The sequence below is a fragment of the Oreochromis aureus genome, linkage group 23, assembly GCF_013358895.1.
Source record: "Oreochromis aureus strain Israel breed Guangdong linkage group 23, ZZ_aureus, whole genome shotgun sequence".
NCBI lineage: Eukaryota > Metazoa > Chordata > Actinopteri > Cichliformes > Cichlidae > Oreochromis > Oreochromis aureus.
The window spans coordinates 11,984,145-11,999,517 of record NC_052963.1 but is presented as its reverse complement, the minus strand read 5'-3'; the positions used below and the strand labels follow the sequence as shown (position 1 = coordinate 11,999,517).

Genomic DNA, 15,373 nt, shown 5'->3' with positions numbered 1-15,373 from the left:
GGGGCGGGGGACATACAGTATGGGTGGAGCTCATTCCTTATTTGTGGCATGGGGAACACTCAAAGCTGTACACTACACAAGGAAGATACATTAAAGTAAGAGCCATGCCAAAATAGAAATAAGCTTCACTTGTGATAGTTTCTGTTTTATGCTACACAAGGAGTGTTTACATACTGATGTCATGACCAGCAGCAACAGTAACACGTGAAAATGAAACTAACACTGCCACCACCTGCTGTCGATTGATTCGTCAGCACTGCCAGATGTGTAAAGTTAGACTACCACATCATTACGTTCTATATTGTTGTTTTTAATGAAGTATTTTTTTCATAGTTTGCCCTGAGTCATTTTACATCCTAACGCCTGTATTCAAGCTGTAAATTCCTAAAATAAATGTAAAAAAAAAAAGGAAACTTGTGCTTGTATGTTAAACCTATGGCCTGTGTACATAATGGTAAATTTTAGGCTTTAAAACTGGTGTGGCATCATAGTAGCTACAGCCTTCTTTCACACACGACTATGGCTGCACTAAACACAAGATAGCGTTGATGGAAATGTGCACCGAAATCTCAGGATTGTCTCAAATGTTGAGACAGTCCTGTAAACATAAGTCAAAAACAGAACACGAATAAGAAGTGGCATGTGTCACATGAAAGCGAGCACATCAAGAGGACGGACTACTTGGTTGCGGGGGGGTTGATATGAGATAGTTAACAGGCTACAGAGAGAGCAGAGAAGGAATGATGGATGGGTACAATAATAATGGAGGAACGGAGCCAGCTATTAGATTGTGGAGGGGGGGCTGGCCGAAACAACAGCTCCCATGTCATTAGTCAAGCACGAACAACAGCTTGTAAGCAGGGGAGAAACACAAACACACACACACACACACACACACACACACACACACACACACACACACACACACACACACACACACACACACACACACACACACACACACACACACACACACACACACACACACACACACACACACACACACACACACACACACACACACACACTTGAGTGCATTCAGGATCACTCAACCACTCCGGCTTATGCAGCCAGTTAGGAAGGAGGGGCAGAGAAAGAGATGGGGGACAGAGAGAGGAGAATGATGGGGAGGATGTCAGAAGCAGACAGATGGAGAGAGGAAGAGCAGGAGAAAGTGAGACTAGAAAAGAGAGGGAGTGTGAAAATGCACGGTCACACTGGTGGGCGGTAAGGTGCGAGGACTCAACAGCTCACCAGCATCAGAGCAAGCCAAATTTCAGCTGCCCTGCATCTATTCAAAGAGAAACTGCCATGGCAACACACAAGCACACACGCACATCTCTGTGCTGACAGGCATCACATACACTGTAACAACCTACATTGTTAGTACAGTGTTTGAACATCTGTTTGTAGCCATGACCACAAAGCATACAGTCTATCAGCACTTCATAATATAGTCATTTATGCGCTCGGTGAAAAATCTGACGTCACTTTGAAGCAGCGAGCACGCACATGGGCAAGTCTCTTCTTATTTGTCTGTGTCACCCTCCCTTACACAGAAACACAGCAAGGATGTGTCAGCGTCCCTGCTTCCTTCAGGGCATCGGCCCAAATGCGAAATCAATAGTCTTGTCCATTCCCTCAAGAGATCAGGTTACGTCCAACACTTCCAACCACACACACACACACACACACAGATGAAGGGGCTCAGGTGGTCTGCTGCAGTGGGCTCATACACACCCACACAAACTTTGTAAAACATGATGCAGCACTGCAGCAGCAGACAGCAGAGGCCAACGAGTCGAGAAGTATAAGCCAGACATTAAAAAACAAAAAACAAACAGGCAGTGCTTAAAAAATAGATGAGACCCATTGATCTGGTAGCAAAGCCATGGCGTAAACACGCCACCGATTACCTTCTCTTGTTTTCTTTTGGTTGAATTGATGCTTGCTGTGTGGCATTGCATGCAAAGTCTTATTTTGTGCGTGCTCAGACACAAATATGAACCTACTGCAAGTCATTTCAATAAAAAGGGGTGTGTTTGCATCATGAACTCATAAAGAGTAGCACCGTTTCAAACTTTCTGAGGGCTCCTCACAGTTACATTTAGGACTTTTTAATGCCACACTATATCCTAGAGGTATTCTTTAAGGCCCTTCCAGCAGAATATATCAATAATTCTTACTTATGTAATTAATTATGGGCCGATTATCCGCCAATGCCAGAATGTCAGCTTTCAAAATGCTCTAAACACTTGGTTTCTGATGCTTCTTCTACTCTTCTACTATTCAAGTAGAGTGAAAAAACAAAAATACAAAGCCAGAAATTAGCATTATGGTGAAGTAAAGGGAAAAAAATACCCAAACATATTGCCTGCTGTCTACAACAGACCATTTTTGATGAAAATAGATGCAGATGCCCCCCAAAGAACCCCAGGCTCCAAAATGAAAATGGATATATGCAAAAGCCTCATTTAAGTATATTTCCATAATTAAATCATCCACTTTAGACAAATGAAATCATTATAGTGCCAATCATTTTTCCCTCTTCATTATCATTTGGTTACTCAGTCAAGCTGAACAGTATGTTTACATCTGCCACCTGTTAGGGAATAAAAAATAAATTAAAAAAAAAGCCCACAGTGGGTGCAACATATTGCACGAACACCACATGCTAAAACACACACAGACACACAAACCAGCCATGTGTGATGCACCCTGCACGAAGGCTGAGAAAAAACTACATATGCATGCCCACACTCCACTGGCAGCTGGGAATGACTTCCTCCGTTACTACATTTCCCATGTCTCCCTTGGTCTTTGCTTCTTGGTCTTTGCTTCTGTCCATAACCCCTGCAGCTGGTGTGCGTTTGCCTCTCATGAGACAGACCCCTTTTCCTGGCACGCCAGCTCCAGCATTCCTGCTGTGTCATTAACGCGCACACGCTTAAGTATTTTCTTCATTTCCCAGAGGTCTCCGCGGCTGCAGCTTGCATGTCTTTGGGACAAGTCGGAGAGACTGTTTCAAGGACATTTCTTTTTAAGAACATCCGGTGCTTCCATGAAGGCGTTGCCAAGACAACCGTGACCCAGAACAATCACTCGTTAACCGTGCCCCCAAAGCGCGTGATGGACATGTTGGAAGGAAACTGACAGTTGAGTGTCAACTTTAGAGGCAGCCCCACTCTAAACACAAGACAGTGACACACACTGTGTCACCACTCCCTGACAGACACACAAGCATCCCTACTTCCTGGAACAGTTTAATTCCAGGGCGAGGACGCTTCCTTCTTTAGGCCCCAGGCTGCATCTCTGCAAGGGCCCCTCTTAAATATCCAGCTCCAGCTCCCTCACACACACACATACATTTGTGTGTCTGGCTCTTTCTCTCTTCACATTTTCCTCCCTTTTTTTGTTTAGACATTTTTTCATTTTTTAAATACATTGACCAGACCTCTCTTTTCAAACTTACAAGGCCAGGTCTGACTTAAAAAAAAAAACATGAATAGGAACACTGTATGCAATCGTTTGGACAAATGGAAAACACATTAGGTACCAAATTTGGAAGGGCTTCAGGTAATAGACAGTGCCATGAGTGGATAAAGGGCATTACTGTACAAATAACAGCATCAACAAAGAGGAGATTGTTTCTGTCCTGCGTCCCACTCTAGCAAAAATCATCCGCAACCAACAATAACCCAACCAGACTGGGACCAGAAGATTTGAATTAGCTTGTTTTTGTGAATCACTTCAATAAACAAAAATAATAAAAACCAGTCTGGAAAATAGCAGCCAGCAAGCCGTAATATTTGCAGAGCGGCTTTTTTTTTCCCCTCACAAAGCTGCTCTTAAACTTCCTGGATCTTGTTGTTTTATTCCAGTGTGTTATGGAAAAAAAAAATCAGAGGTGTGAATGTCTGTAGTCATCTGTGCATTTACTAACATCTGTGTGGCTAACACAATAGCTAAAAATAGATTAGTTTGCATACGTGCAACTTTTCAGAAAATAAGTACAGTACTTGATCTGTGGGGGTAGGGGGTGGGAGAGTAAAGTCAACATCCTCAGTGTAAATTAAAGTGGAAACTTTTGAGACCACAGATTGCAAATTCAACACAGTTCTGCGACAGTGAGAGAAATAAAGGCTCACTGTGAGGAGCATCTCTTACTACAGACCCCAGCCGCGGCTCGACTCACATGGTTCCACTTAAATCGGGAATTATCTCCTTCGGCGAGGAAGACTCTCCCCTGACAAGATCCTCCGAGGCTTTACTTCTCTTTGATTTGGCTTTGATTTTCAAGGTCCTCTGAATCAAGGCTTCGAGGAGGGGCACCCCCACTTGCTCCAGCTTTGCGAAATAAACATGGATCCACACTGTTAACTTAGAAAAAACTGTAAACCAGTGACACGACAGGCGATATGATGGTTTGAGCACATGGTGCACCAGACATGCATGTCAGGGGCTCTGCAATAAAACAGGCATTTGAAACCACCTTAAATAGAACTTCTCTTTGAGCCTGCTACACCAACACAAAAAACAACAATCTGCATGTGTGATGTGTGCAAAGAGGTTTTGCAAAGCTTACTGGCAGCAGCGTCAATAACAGTTTTTCCTTTTTCCTACACTCAAGAGTTTATAACCCACAAAAAGTAGTCACTCTGCTTTACAGGAAGTCTTACCTCTGAAGTGGCTTTTCCTTCTTTCTATTGAGGTTAAAGGTCAGATGACACTGCCACTTCACTCTGGGGCTGTGGAAACAAAGAGAAGAAGAAAATCCATTAGATATGATTTAGTGCCTATTTTAAGTTGCGATGGCAAAATACAATCCCCGCTTTTGGTCACCTCATCGAAAGCTATTAGTCAGTGAAACCCCAAATTGTGGATCGCCTCCTATTGCTCTCACTGCGCTGCAGGAGGATCGAGAGGCAAGGCTGCCAGCAGCTGGAGGCGAGCAGGCTGATTTCACTGTCACAAGAATGCAGGGGATTAACTACGGAGGGTGCTCGAGAGAGAGCGATTTAACCAAGCACAGACTTAAACGACGCGCGTGGCCAGAGAGACACTTATCATAAAGCTCTGAAAGCAATCAAGTCCGGTTCGCTCTCCATTATAAACTCTCTCCATCATTACAGCGAGATTAACAATGTGACATTTGAGCTGTGGAGGCCTTCTTCATTTTACTACAAAGCATTTCCCGCCAGCACACGCATGAACGCACGCGTGCAGCTAAAACCTAATAAGCATGTCTAACCGCCACAGGCTAATCATTTCACAGCATGAGTCAGAGTAGAAACCTTGTCAAAACTCTTAGGTGTGCACCGACTGTGACTCACCAGTCACCGGCGATAACGCTGACTAGGCTTTAACCATTTCATTCGCAACACCGCTGAGTCACACCAGCCCATTTTTTCCGCTTTTTTAAGATCTAAAAATCAATCTAGATGTTGAATCATAATCTGACAATGAAAAATAATGGAAGTATCAGGTTAGAACATGCTGAGCAAGACAGGAAATATAAATGCTATATATTGGTGTGCATTTACTCTGTGTGTGTGTGTGTGTGTGTGTGTGTGTGTGTGTGTGTGTGTGTGTGTGTGTGTGTGTGTGTGTGTGTGTGTGTGTGTGTGTGTGTGTGTGTGTGTGTGTGTGAGAGTGTGTGAGTGTGTGAGAGAGAGAGAGAGAGAGGCTGGCAGCTGATGTTATGGCTATTCTTGCTGGTCTCAGCTGTTCCTTCGTTTTTCTACGCACCAACTGTTGTTGAACAGGTGCAGCAGTGACACACGGGCCTGTGCAGCTGCAGGGGGACACACAGTTGTTTCAGTCACAACAGCGCAGCGGCCGGTGGGGCAGCTGCTCCACGGCTGAAAACAAAGGCAGGCCTGCGTCACATGCACAGACAAACATGACCGAGTTATGATGGAGAGGCACTGTATGGAGGAGGAAGAGGAGGGTCTTTTGGATGTGAACAGACAGTGTTGTAGTAGAGTTGAACCACGCATTTAAACAGATGTTGCTATGAGAGGTATAAAATGGTCAGTTAAGTGTGCGTTTATGGAGCCAGTGTATTAAAAAAAGCAAACGAAGAAACCCCTAACAAACATACTAGTAACTACCAAGCAACACTGTCTTCCTTTGACTGGAAACTCAAGTTGTTAACCAGGCACTACAAAAACACACAACTGCCCCAAAAAAGGTGCTCTGTGTCTCGCTGTCAACAACATCAGCAGATTTTTTTTCTTTCATTATTTTTTATGTGCTTTACTTTGGTGCCCCATTCAACAACAGACTGAGGGGGGAAACAGAGTCCAGTGTAGTGGACACAGGTGTGTCCTTGTCCACCCACACTTCCCCGATTAGCAGCACTCCTCTGGGGCGGCTCATTTCCTGTTGGGCCAGGAAGTGGGAAGAAGGGCAGGGCAGTTGGAGAGCATGGAGTGATGATGTCACAGCAGGAAATAAAGACTCGGATTGTTGTAGGTGAAATGAGCAAGCGGGCGAATGAGTTAGAGGGCAGGGGTAAATGCATGACACATGTGCACTACGCTTCTTGGTAACTATATCAAATCCACAATCTGTGACTCCAGCATGAGCAACAATCTGACTCTGACACACAAACTTTGACGCACAAAGACAACTGAAGCAGGCTGTTCAAAGTTTTGGAGGACTATATCCAAACTTGTGTCATATTTAAACAGCCGAATGGTGTTGACAAAATAACACTATTACACTGACAGCAGCAACCTATCCAGTGTAAAAACATTACAAACAATAACTTTAACATAAGATTAATACATGGCACTGGTATCCAGAATTTGCTGCGTGTCTCACTAGTCAGGCCCCACTTGCTCTGGTTGTAGTGGTATATAATCACACGCTGACCTATCAGCTCACCTAATCTCAGCTTCACAAACAAAATGTCAAGGTGACACAATACAAACTAGAAATTAATTGGGGTTTTTTTTGTTTTTTTAAAAAGCATTAGACTCATTCGTGTGGGTTGGATGACAAGCTATTTTCTGGAAAATGGATTTACTGTATAAAATGTAACTGTTGCGACACAGAACAGATACACACCTTCATCTGCTCTCAAAACAAGATAAGGACACCGAGTGTTTTTGTAAGGGAGATGAACAATCAATCAGCTGCCTTTATGGTTCGATCCAATGCTGATTCTCACCGGGAAGGCATTAGTAATGATCAATGCATTGCATTTATACCAAGTCAAGTGCAATTCTGAGAAGTAGCTGCTTTCCTTCTTGCATGACCTCTTCAGTGGGTCAGGACTAAAATTACTACTTTTATGTCAGCTGAGGCTGGGAAAGAAAAAAAAACCCCTCAAATTACCTTCTTACTACCTTCAAAACTCTATTCATATCACCCTTTTACTCTCAGTACAGGGCGCTGGGAAGACTGCTTTCTAATATTAAAATACTACCCATGTGGGTCCCTAATTTTACCTTTTCTATTTAAACAGCTAAATCCTTATTCAAATTATGGCACCAAGACTCTACTGAAGCTAGAAACACAACCTGCCCTGCTTAGCAGGTTTCCCAGTGGTTACTATCACTCACAGGCTTCTTCAGCAATACCCACTCACACACAGCCAAGTCTGGTTGCAATTACAAGGAGCTGATCTCCTCTCCTCTGTGGGATTCTCCACGGCCCATGCAGTGAGCACTGGGCTCTGGAAAAACCACACATGGTGGGAATTATGGAATAACGCTGCGTCAGGAATGTTCCCACGATGGCCACTGGGATCTGATGGAGGTCCCACCGGCTGGCTAGCTGCCGACAGGGTTTATTGGCAAATGTAATGTAACACACACACACACATACAGAATTACATGATGAAATGCCTCTTGTGTTAGCGCACAGCTGGATCAAAATAGTCCTTTGTTTCAAAGCGTTTTTGCACACTTGTCATTTAAGTGCAAACAAATCCGTGTGTCGAGCTCTCAGACTTCATCATTAGCACAGCTTGATCACAGCTGATCAGCTTAAAGCCTGAAATCTCACTTCTTATTTACACCATTTCATCTGAATAATCTCTTGATGGGGATCACCAAAAAGCAGTGAGGGGTGAAGCTGACAAATCAAACATGACAGTGACCCTCCCTGTCACCCCAAATGCATGTCGCGGTGACAATCTCAGGGGCAGCTCTCGACTCATACACCGAGTATGGTTGACTGTGTGGCACGTGGGTCAAAATAATCAGGACTCTCTAGAGAGTGAAGATCAACGAAGCAGAGAGAGATTAGCAAGCTACTCAGCCACAAACTTAACCCAGAGATGCAGCTTGCGCTCCCTTGCTGAGCTGCCGGGGTATTAGTCAATGAGATTTGGCAAGAGGCAGTCACACAAGCACCCACACACACACACGTTATTTTGTGAGATTAAGCCTGTAGGTTTGACTAACTGTCCGGGGATTCTCTCAGAAAAATGTGTCAATCCACTTCTGCCGCACAGAGCACGGCTGTTTTCACTCACTGCGCTGTAGTTGTAGGTCACTGCAGTTACTGACTGAAACTCTAGATTCCTTCAGTGTCCTACATGAACCCTGATGTTAACACGCACAAAAAAAGAGGGGAAAAAATGGAGCAGCCTGCCAAGATCAGTCGGTACAGTAATGCAGAAACTGAAGCCAAGCGTTGTGAAAAAGTGACTTCCAGACATTGGCAAAGGACGCGAGGATAGGAAGACTGACCTCAGTGTTTCCAGGCTGTTGTATTTCATATGACATCAGCTCCACTGAACAATATTTTATAGGTTCTCATGAACCCCTCTCATCTGTCTTCTTCCTCCATATGCTACTTCTCTCCTTCAACTCTCTTCCTCGCAGGTGTTTCTTTGACTTCCCAAAGTCTTTTTGGCAGCCTGTATAATTGTGAAGTAAGTGTCACGGGGATGTGTGGTGAGCCCTGTGGCAATGAGACAAGGACAGGCTGCTTTCCAGTCCTTTTGTAAGTACCACTTGCAGAAAGTAGTTACTTTCTAAAAAGACATGAGCTGGGGTAACTTTCATGATTACGGAGGAGGGTGTAGCTACAACATCTGAGAAGGGAAAGTAGGCTACAGTGCATATTTAATGGTAAAGCAGGACTTTTTAGCCCCAGTTTTTGCTGCGCTGCTCGTTTGCGGCTTGAACAGAAACACTTGAAAGAGTTGGAGCATTTCAATAATGTAGGGGTGCATCTGTTTCTGCTTTTACTGTATGTACACTCTAAATGCAAACAATATCCTTACTTAATATAAACTAGTGGGTTCCACTTAACTTATGCCTATGTGAACTTTTTACCCACAAACTGAGCAGCTTAGCTGTAACTACATGTTTTGTTTAATAACTTTTGCCTGACTGTACAGAACTCTTCTGCAAGGGCAGAGAGTTGCGAGTCTGTTAATGTTTAACTTTAATATTATAATTTAGCAGTGTTGTAATCATGATGTTATTTATGTTGTGTTTAGACTTTGATTTCTCAGGATTTGTACTGCGGTTTTAGTGTTTGTGAGAGTTCAGCTTAGCAACAGGCCACCAAATGTTCACAATTATTATAAACCCATTGTTCTTGTACTCGTGCGGTGTATGGCTCACAGGAACAGAAGAAAACCTGAGTTCATGGTCTCTTAACACCAAATGTAAATATTGCAAAACTTTCTAAAAACTAATTAAGCTATTCATAGTGATACTTTCCAAGTCTACGCAGCCACTTTGTCAGGTAAACCTGTTCAACTGCTTGTTAATGCAAATAGCTAATTAGCCAATCACATGGTAGCAGCTGAATGCATTTAGGCATGTGGACATGGTGAAGATGGCCTGCTGAAGTTAAAACTCTGCAACAGAATGAGGAAGAAAGGTAATTTAACTGGGTTTGACCATAGTAGTTGATGCCAGACAGGCTAGTCTGAATATTTCATAAGCTGCTGATCTACTGGGAATTTCCCCACACAGCTATCTCTAGCATTCACAAAGGATGGTCAGAAAAAAACCAAAAACAAATACCCAGTGAGTGCCAGTTCTCTGGCTGAAAATTTATGTCAGAGGTCCAAAAAACCAGTTGCTAGAACCAAGGTAAGCAGAAGAGCAACAGAAGAGCACACTGGGTGCCACTCCTGTCAGCTAAGAGCAGGAAACTGAGACTACAGTTTACACAGGCTCACCAAAACTGGACAATGAAATAAAACGTCGCCTGGTATGATGAGTTGATTTCTACAGAGACACTTGGACGATAGGGTCACAATTTGGCATAAACAACGGATCCATCCTGCCTTGTATCAACAGTTCAGGCTGAAGGTGACAGTATATTGGTGTAGGGGATATTTTTTTCACACATTTTGGGGGCCTATAGCAGCTGACCATCATTTAAGCATCATAACCTATCTGAGTGTTGCTGCTGACCAAGTCCATCCCTTTATTACCACAGTGCATTCATCTTCTAACAGCTGCTTCTAGCAGGATAACACGCAGTGTCACAAAGCTCAGATACTGTTTTACTTGCTCATCTGATATCAATCCATATGCGTTTAAGTTTTTTTTATTGTTATCAACTGTATTCTGATTTTCTGTTACATTTTAATGTTATTATTCCTAAATTATTATTTTAATTCTACAGCACTCTGTGAGTACATGTCTGTGAAAAGTGGTCTATAAATAAACTTCAATTCAATTAAGATATTTAAAGGATTCAGGGCTGTATTTAAATAAAGTTAAATGTTATTTGGTGCATGCCCCCTGGTAAATGCAAAGTACATTCTTTTATGCTAAAATATCATTATCAACAAGATCTCGACTGTCCGCCTGTCTGTCTCCCTTCTCCCTTGTGTGTGCGGTGTTGCTGTTATTTAATAATTTTGAGGCAACGAGTTTGCATGTTCTTTTAATATGAAACCAGCTTATCAGATTTTAACAGTGTGTGTTTGAAGCAGAATACTATTTGGAGCTCAAGTGGATGACAAATTAAATCGCGTGCATGCCTGGGTTTGGAATATATTTTCTATTTGCAGCAAGACTTTGTTTTATTCCAATGCTTCAGACATACCACAACTGCCACTGTAATCATACACACAAATCTGACACTCCATCACAATGCGATGCCATCCTTTACCTCCCAAAGGAGACTCCAAGAAAGAACACTGTATCTGCTGTAACTACATCCTTGGTTTTCTCTGACAGTCTTATAATGCCACTATTGTTAGTGTTTTCCAAGTGGTAAATAAACCCAGATCCTCAGTGGATTTCCCTGGTATGTAACCGGGAGGTCGATGCTTAGAAAGCAACTGTACAAGCAGGCATGCGCTCCTCCAAACAGAGGTAATCTAAACATTTCAGGCCCAAAAGGAAGGCATTTCACAGCTGGGTGAAGGGACACAGTGCAGCTGAAATTTGTTTGCATTTGCGTGCGACGCTTCAAACCTCTCAAACCACATCTATGCTGAACAGTTATCAGCCAGAATGCAAACAAACACATCAAGCCTGCATGCACGTGACCACGAGGACACGCACGCTGCTGTCACGGCTTCATGAGAACCGAGTGAACTCTGATCAGATGGGGAGCAGAGAGGAAACACTGAATGGCTCTGCTGATGTTTATCCCAGGCTAGAAATCATGGCCGGGGGCTGCTGCTAAAAGATTTGACCGTTTAATTTAATTCACTTGCAAAATAGTGCATGTGAAAGCAATTCACGGAGTAGGAAATAAATCCACCTTCTCCTTCCATACGTAATTTTTAGGGCAGACAGATCATACGTCACTCCAAGTCTGCACTTTGCTCAGTATTCATACTACTCCCGCTTTGTTGTTGCTTCTTGTCTAAGAGGCATTATGAACTTCTAAAGGCCGTCCATCCACACAGACCAGCCATCTCATCTATCAAACAGTCCCGTGACTGTTGTGGCCGTGGGAATCACCATACGACACGATATTATCCCACTACTTCACTCCCGATACAATATATTTGTGATAGCATTTTGCATAGAGTATTGCAGCAAGATATATTGTGATTTATTATCTTTTTTAAACTGCAAGTCATGTGCTCAAAGTTAAACTTTGTCAATATCTGTTTAAATCAATAAGATTAATTTCTCTCACTAAAACCTGCCATAAATGTTGCCATAAGATGGATCTGATATCAGTCTGTCATTGAATGGTGTCAAGTTGGCAATTACAAGCAATTTGTTTCTGATAATACAGCAATACATGTGTACAACACCCTCAAGCTCTGGACGACCATTTAATCACCAAAAGTTGCAATCGGTTGCAGAATGTGAAAAATATCAAACAATCTCCACCCCAAATGACCCCCTCCCCCTCCCCCTCCATTACACAATGCAATGTAAAGTTAACAAAGCAGCAAAATAAACCATCTGCAGTACAGTTAAGAGGGGAGGGGGGGTCGTCACCAGCCACCCAGCTGTGAGAATCAGCCACCTGCCATTGTCAAAGTCATAGTGATTAATAGCTGCATAAGCTGCTTAAACAAATTGTACAGTAAAAGAGGCAACAACAAAGAGTCAATTAATGACTGAAGGATACAAAAGGCTAAACATGTATCATAGCAGAGCAGATGAAATATCGGAAATAGGTCAGGAAAGAGGCTCTGTGACCTTAAAGACTAAGTAGTTATATAGACTAACCAGAGTAGCATGGTCTCAGTGACTTGCCCTTTGAAACAACAAAAGGTGGCAACCTGATCTGATTATTAAGCATCTGCCCGCTTATCGAATAATGCAATTTTTGTTTTTAACAAACCCAGGAAACTTACCCTTTTTGCCCGCTTGGCTATAAATAACAATGGTTTCAAAAATCTAAAATCTGCCACATAGATTAAAAAAAACATTTGAGAAAAAAGATCTGATGCAGGATTTACAACAAACTCATCAACATCACACGCTGACATGCTTTGGCCTCAGCAACAGCCACAGTCTTGCCAAACACATCGACAGTTACAAAGCAAAACACATCATGACTTACTGAAGCCCCCCTCCCACTTCAATAAGTGAAGGGGTCTAAGTGTTTCCTCAGAAAAGGCATTGTCAGTTCAAATACCAAGTTTGGTTTAGATAAATCAAGCTGTTGCTTTGTTTTGATGGAATATGGCATGAGTTTCAGCGCCTCAGAGTGGGCTTTTCCTTTAAGAGCTGAAATCCCACCAGAACTGACCCGTACTAAAAATGCATACTCGTGATACTGCACTCACCCATTAGCACAGATAAGACCTAACATGGCAAAGAGATACGATTGTAGGTCAATTATAGCTGTGTATTTTTTCTGTGCACTTGAGCTGCCGAACGAGGACCAAGACCACGCACAGCCCGAGAGGAGATCAGGAGGAGAGGCTGATGCCCTCCTTCTGCCTACTCCAATCAGTAGTACAGCATACAGGGAGCAGGCTGCATTGTCTATGTGCTGCTTTAGCACAGGTAGGTTACAACAGCTGAGTGCTGAGGTTTGAGGTAGTAAGAGTCTATGTTTGTTTTAAAGCATGCAAAGCCTTGTAATCAATTTCCATGTAAGAGAATAAAAAACAATCGTCACAAAAGAAAAGATGATCAGAATCTCAGTTGATTTCCAGCCATAGAAAGCACTGACACAAGTCTCTGCATTTATATAAAGGCTAACAGGCACAGCCTCTTCCTATCTGGAACAGCAGAGTGTTTGCAGGCTGCAGACAGGCTGGCTAGCCATTTGTCTTTGTCTGCAAATGGAAGGGGCAGCTGTCACCAAAGGTCAGCAAAATGTTACCAGAACAAGGCCCTATAGAGGCTAAGCCCACGTGCCTGCAACAAGGAGGGGGGACACACCCAAGTGGAATGAGACCTACACACTTTCTCCTTCTGCGTATTCACTCAAACGCAACACACCCACAACAAGGCATCCTGCTGGCATCATCGGGCAAGTCTCCGATGCAGCTGGTGGCCTTTTCAAGTTTACTCTGGGCTGTCCAACCCGAGCAGTGGTGCCTCTTACTGGCGTGGTTTCATCGGGTTACAGTCTTCCCCTCCAGCTCTCCATCAGGGTCAGCTGAAAGCTACGTTTGAAGTGGCATCCCCCCCGCCCGACCCTCCATTACCCACTTACACCTGCGGCTGTAACACAACCTGGGTAAACTTACACCATCTTTGAGCTTTCGTGCAGGGAAGTTTCCTGCTCGGGGACACGGGTGGATGGATGGATGAGTCGCAGCTTGCACGACAGAGCCAGAAAAGTGCTGACAGACAGATGGACCAGCATCCAAGAGATGGTAACACACACACACACGCCAAGAATAGCTTTCAAAACTTTCCCGTCTCTGGAGATCAATCCTCAAGCCTGAATTTTCTTTGACAACTGTTATTCCCATCTAATCAACTATATCCTGGGGAAATCAAGCATAAAAAAAGGCTGGAAAGCAGCAGAGGGACAGGAGGGGAAGACATAAGAGGGGTTTTTTTCCCCTTCATCTTTGGCAAAACAAGACAGCATGGACCAATAAGAAAACGTGTTTTATGTTCTATATTTTTGTTGGAAGCTGATGGTTTTTCTAAAATATAACCTTCTCTCACTATGTCCTGTTTTTCTCCAAAAAGAAAGCCTGCACTGCAGTTAAAGAAAAAAAATGCTTTAAAACAAGGATAGTAAAATGACACAGTACCTTCAAACATGGCTGGAAATTTAATCCACAACTGGTGTTTTTTTTTATTTTATTTTTTTTATTACTAAGCAGTATGCCATGCTGCCAATACGCTGTGGCTTTGGAAGCAAGTTTACCATCTCATAGTACAACATGAAAGTCTGCATTATTCTTCTCTTGACACAAGCCATTGTGTTAGAATACTTCCTTTTGCTTTTAGTTATGACTTTGACATGAATAATGACACTGAATTAAACAGGTTGTGTATGTTTTTGCTGCAGCTATATGTATATAAAAAATGTGGCTGGCCACGCAAAACATCCAAAACAACAGAACAAATATCTTTTGGGCCATCCATTTAACATAACCAGCTGATAATTAAGTTCTCCAGAAGCACATTCATAACAGGAAACACTGCCTCAGTTAAACTGCCCAAAGGAATATGCTGGGTTTTCCAGATGTGTTTTGGACATCATTCATTTCAGGACTGCTTTTGTCTCACTGACATGACAAGGGAGTGAAATTTGACTCTGGTCTGCTGCCAAAAATCCCCATCCTTAAAGGCATGTGCCTGACAGCGAGAAACCAGAAGTCCAGTACTTATTTTCAACTCATTGACTGCACTGTAAGCAAACGGCCTGCACTGTTGCTGCACCGTCTCAATGCCTGGAATAATAGTACTTCCAGTCTAGTGCTTTGTGGATGCAAATCAGGCGTGCCTTAAGGACACAAACGGTCTATTATAAGGCCACTGTGGGGAATAAAGAC

General features: G+C 43.1%; 1 protein-coding gene across 4 annotated transcripts in view; it reads right to left on the bottom strand.

Moving 5' to 3' along the window:
- The window catches only part of raph1b (Ras association (RalGDS/AF-6) and pleckstrin homology domains 1b), a 42,482-nt gene that overhangs the window by 25,522 nt on the left and 1,587 nt on the right, over positions 1–15,373 (bottom strand). For all 4 annotated transcript variants that reach the window (XM_039606895.1, XM_039606897.1, XM_039606898.1 and 1 more), the window contains exon 2: positions 4,680–4,748. The gene's annotated coding sequence lies outside the window, so the exon portion shown is untranslated. The remainder of the gene's footprint in view (positions 1–4,679; positions 4,749–15,373) is intronic.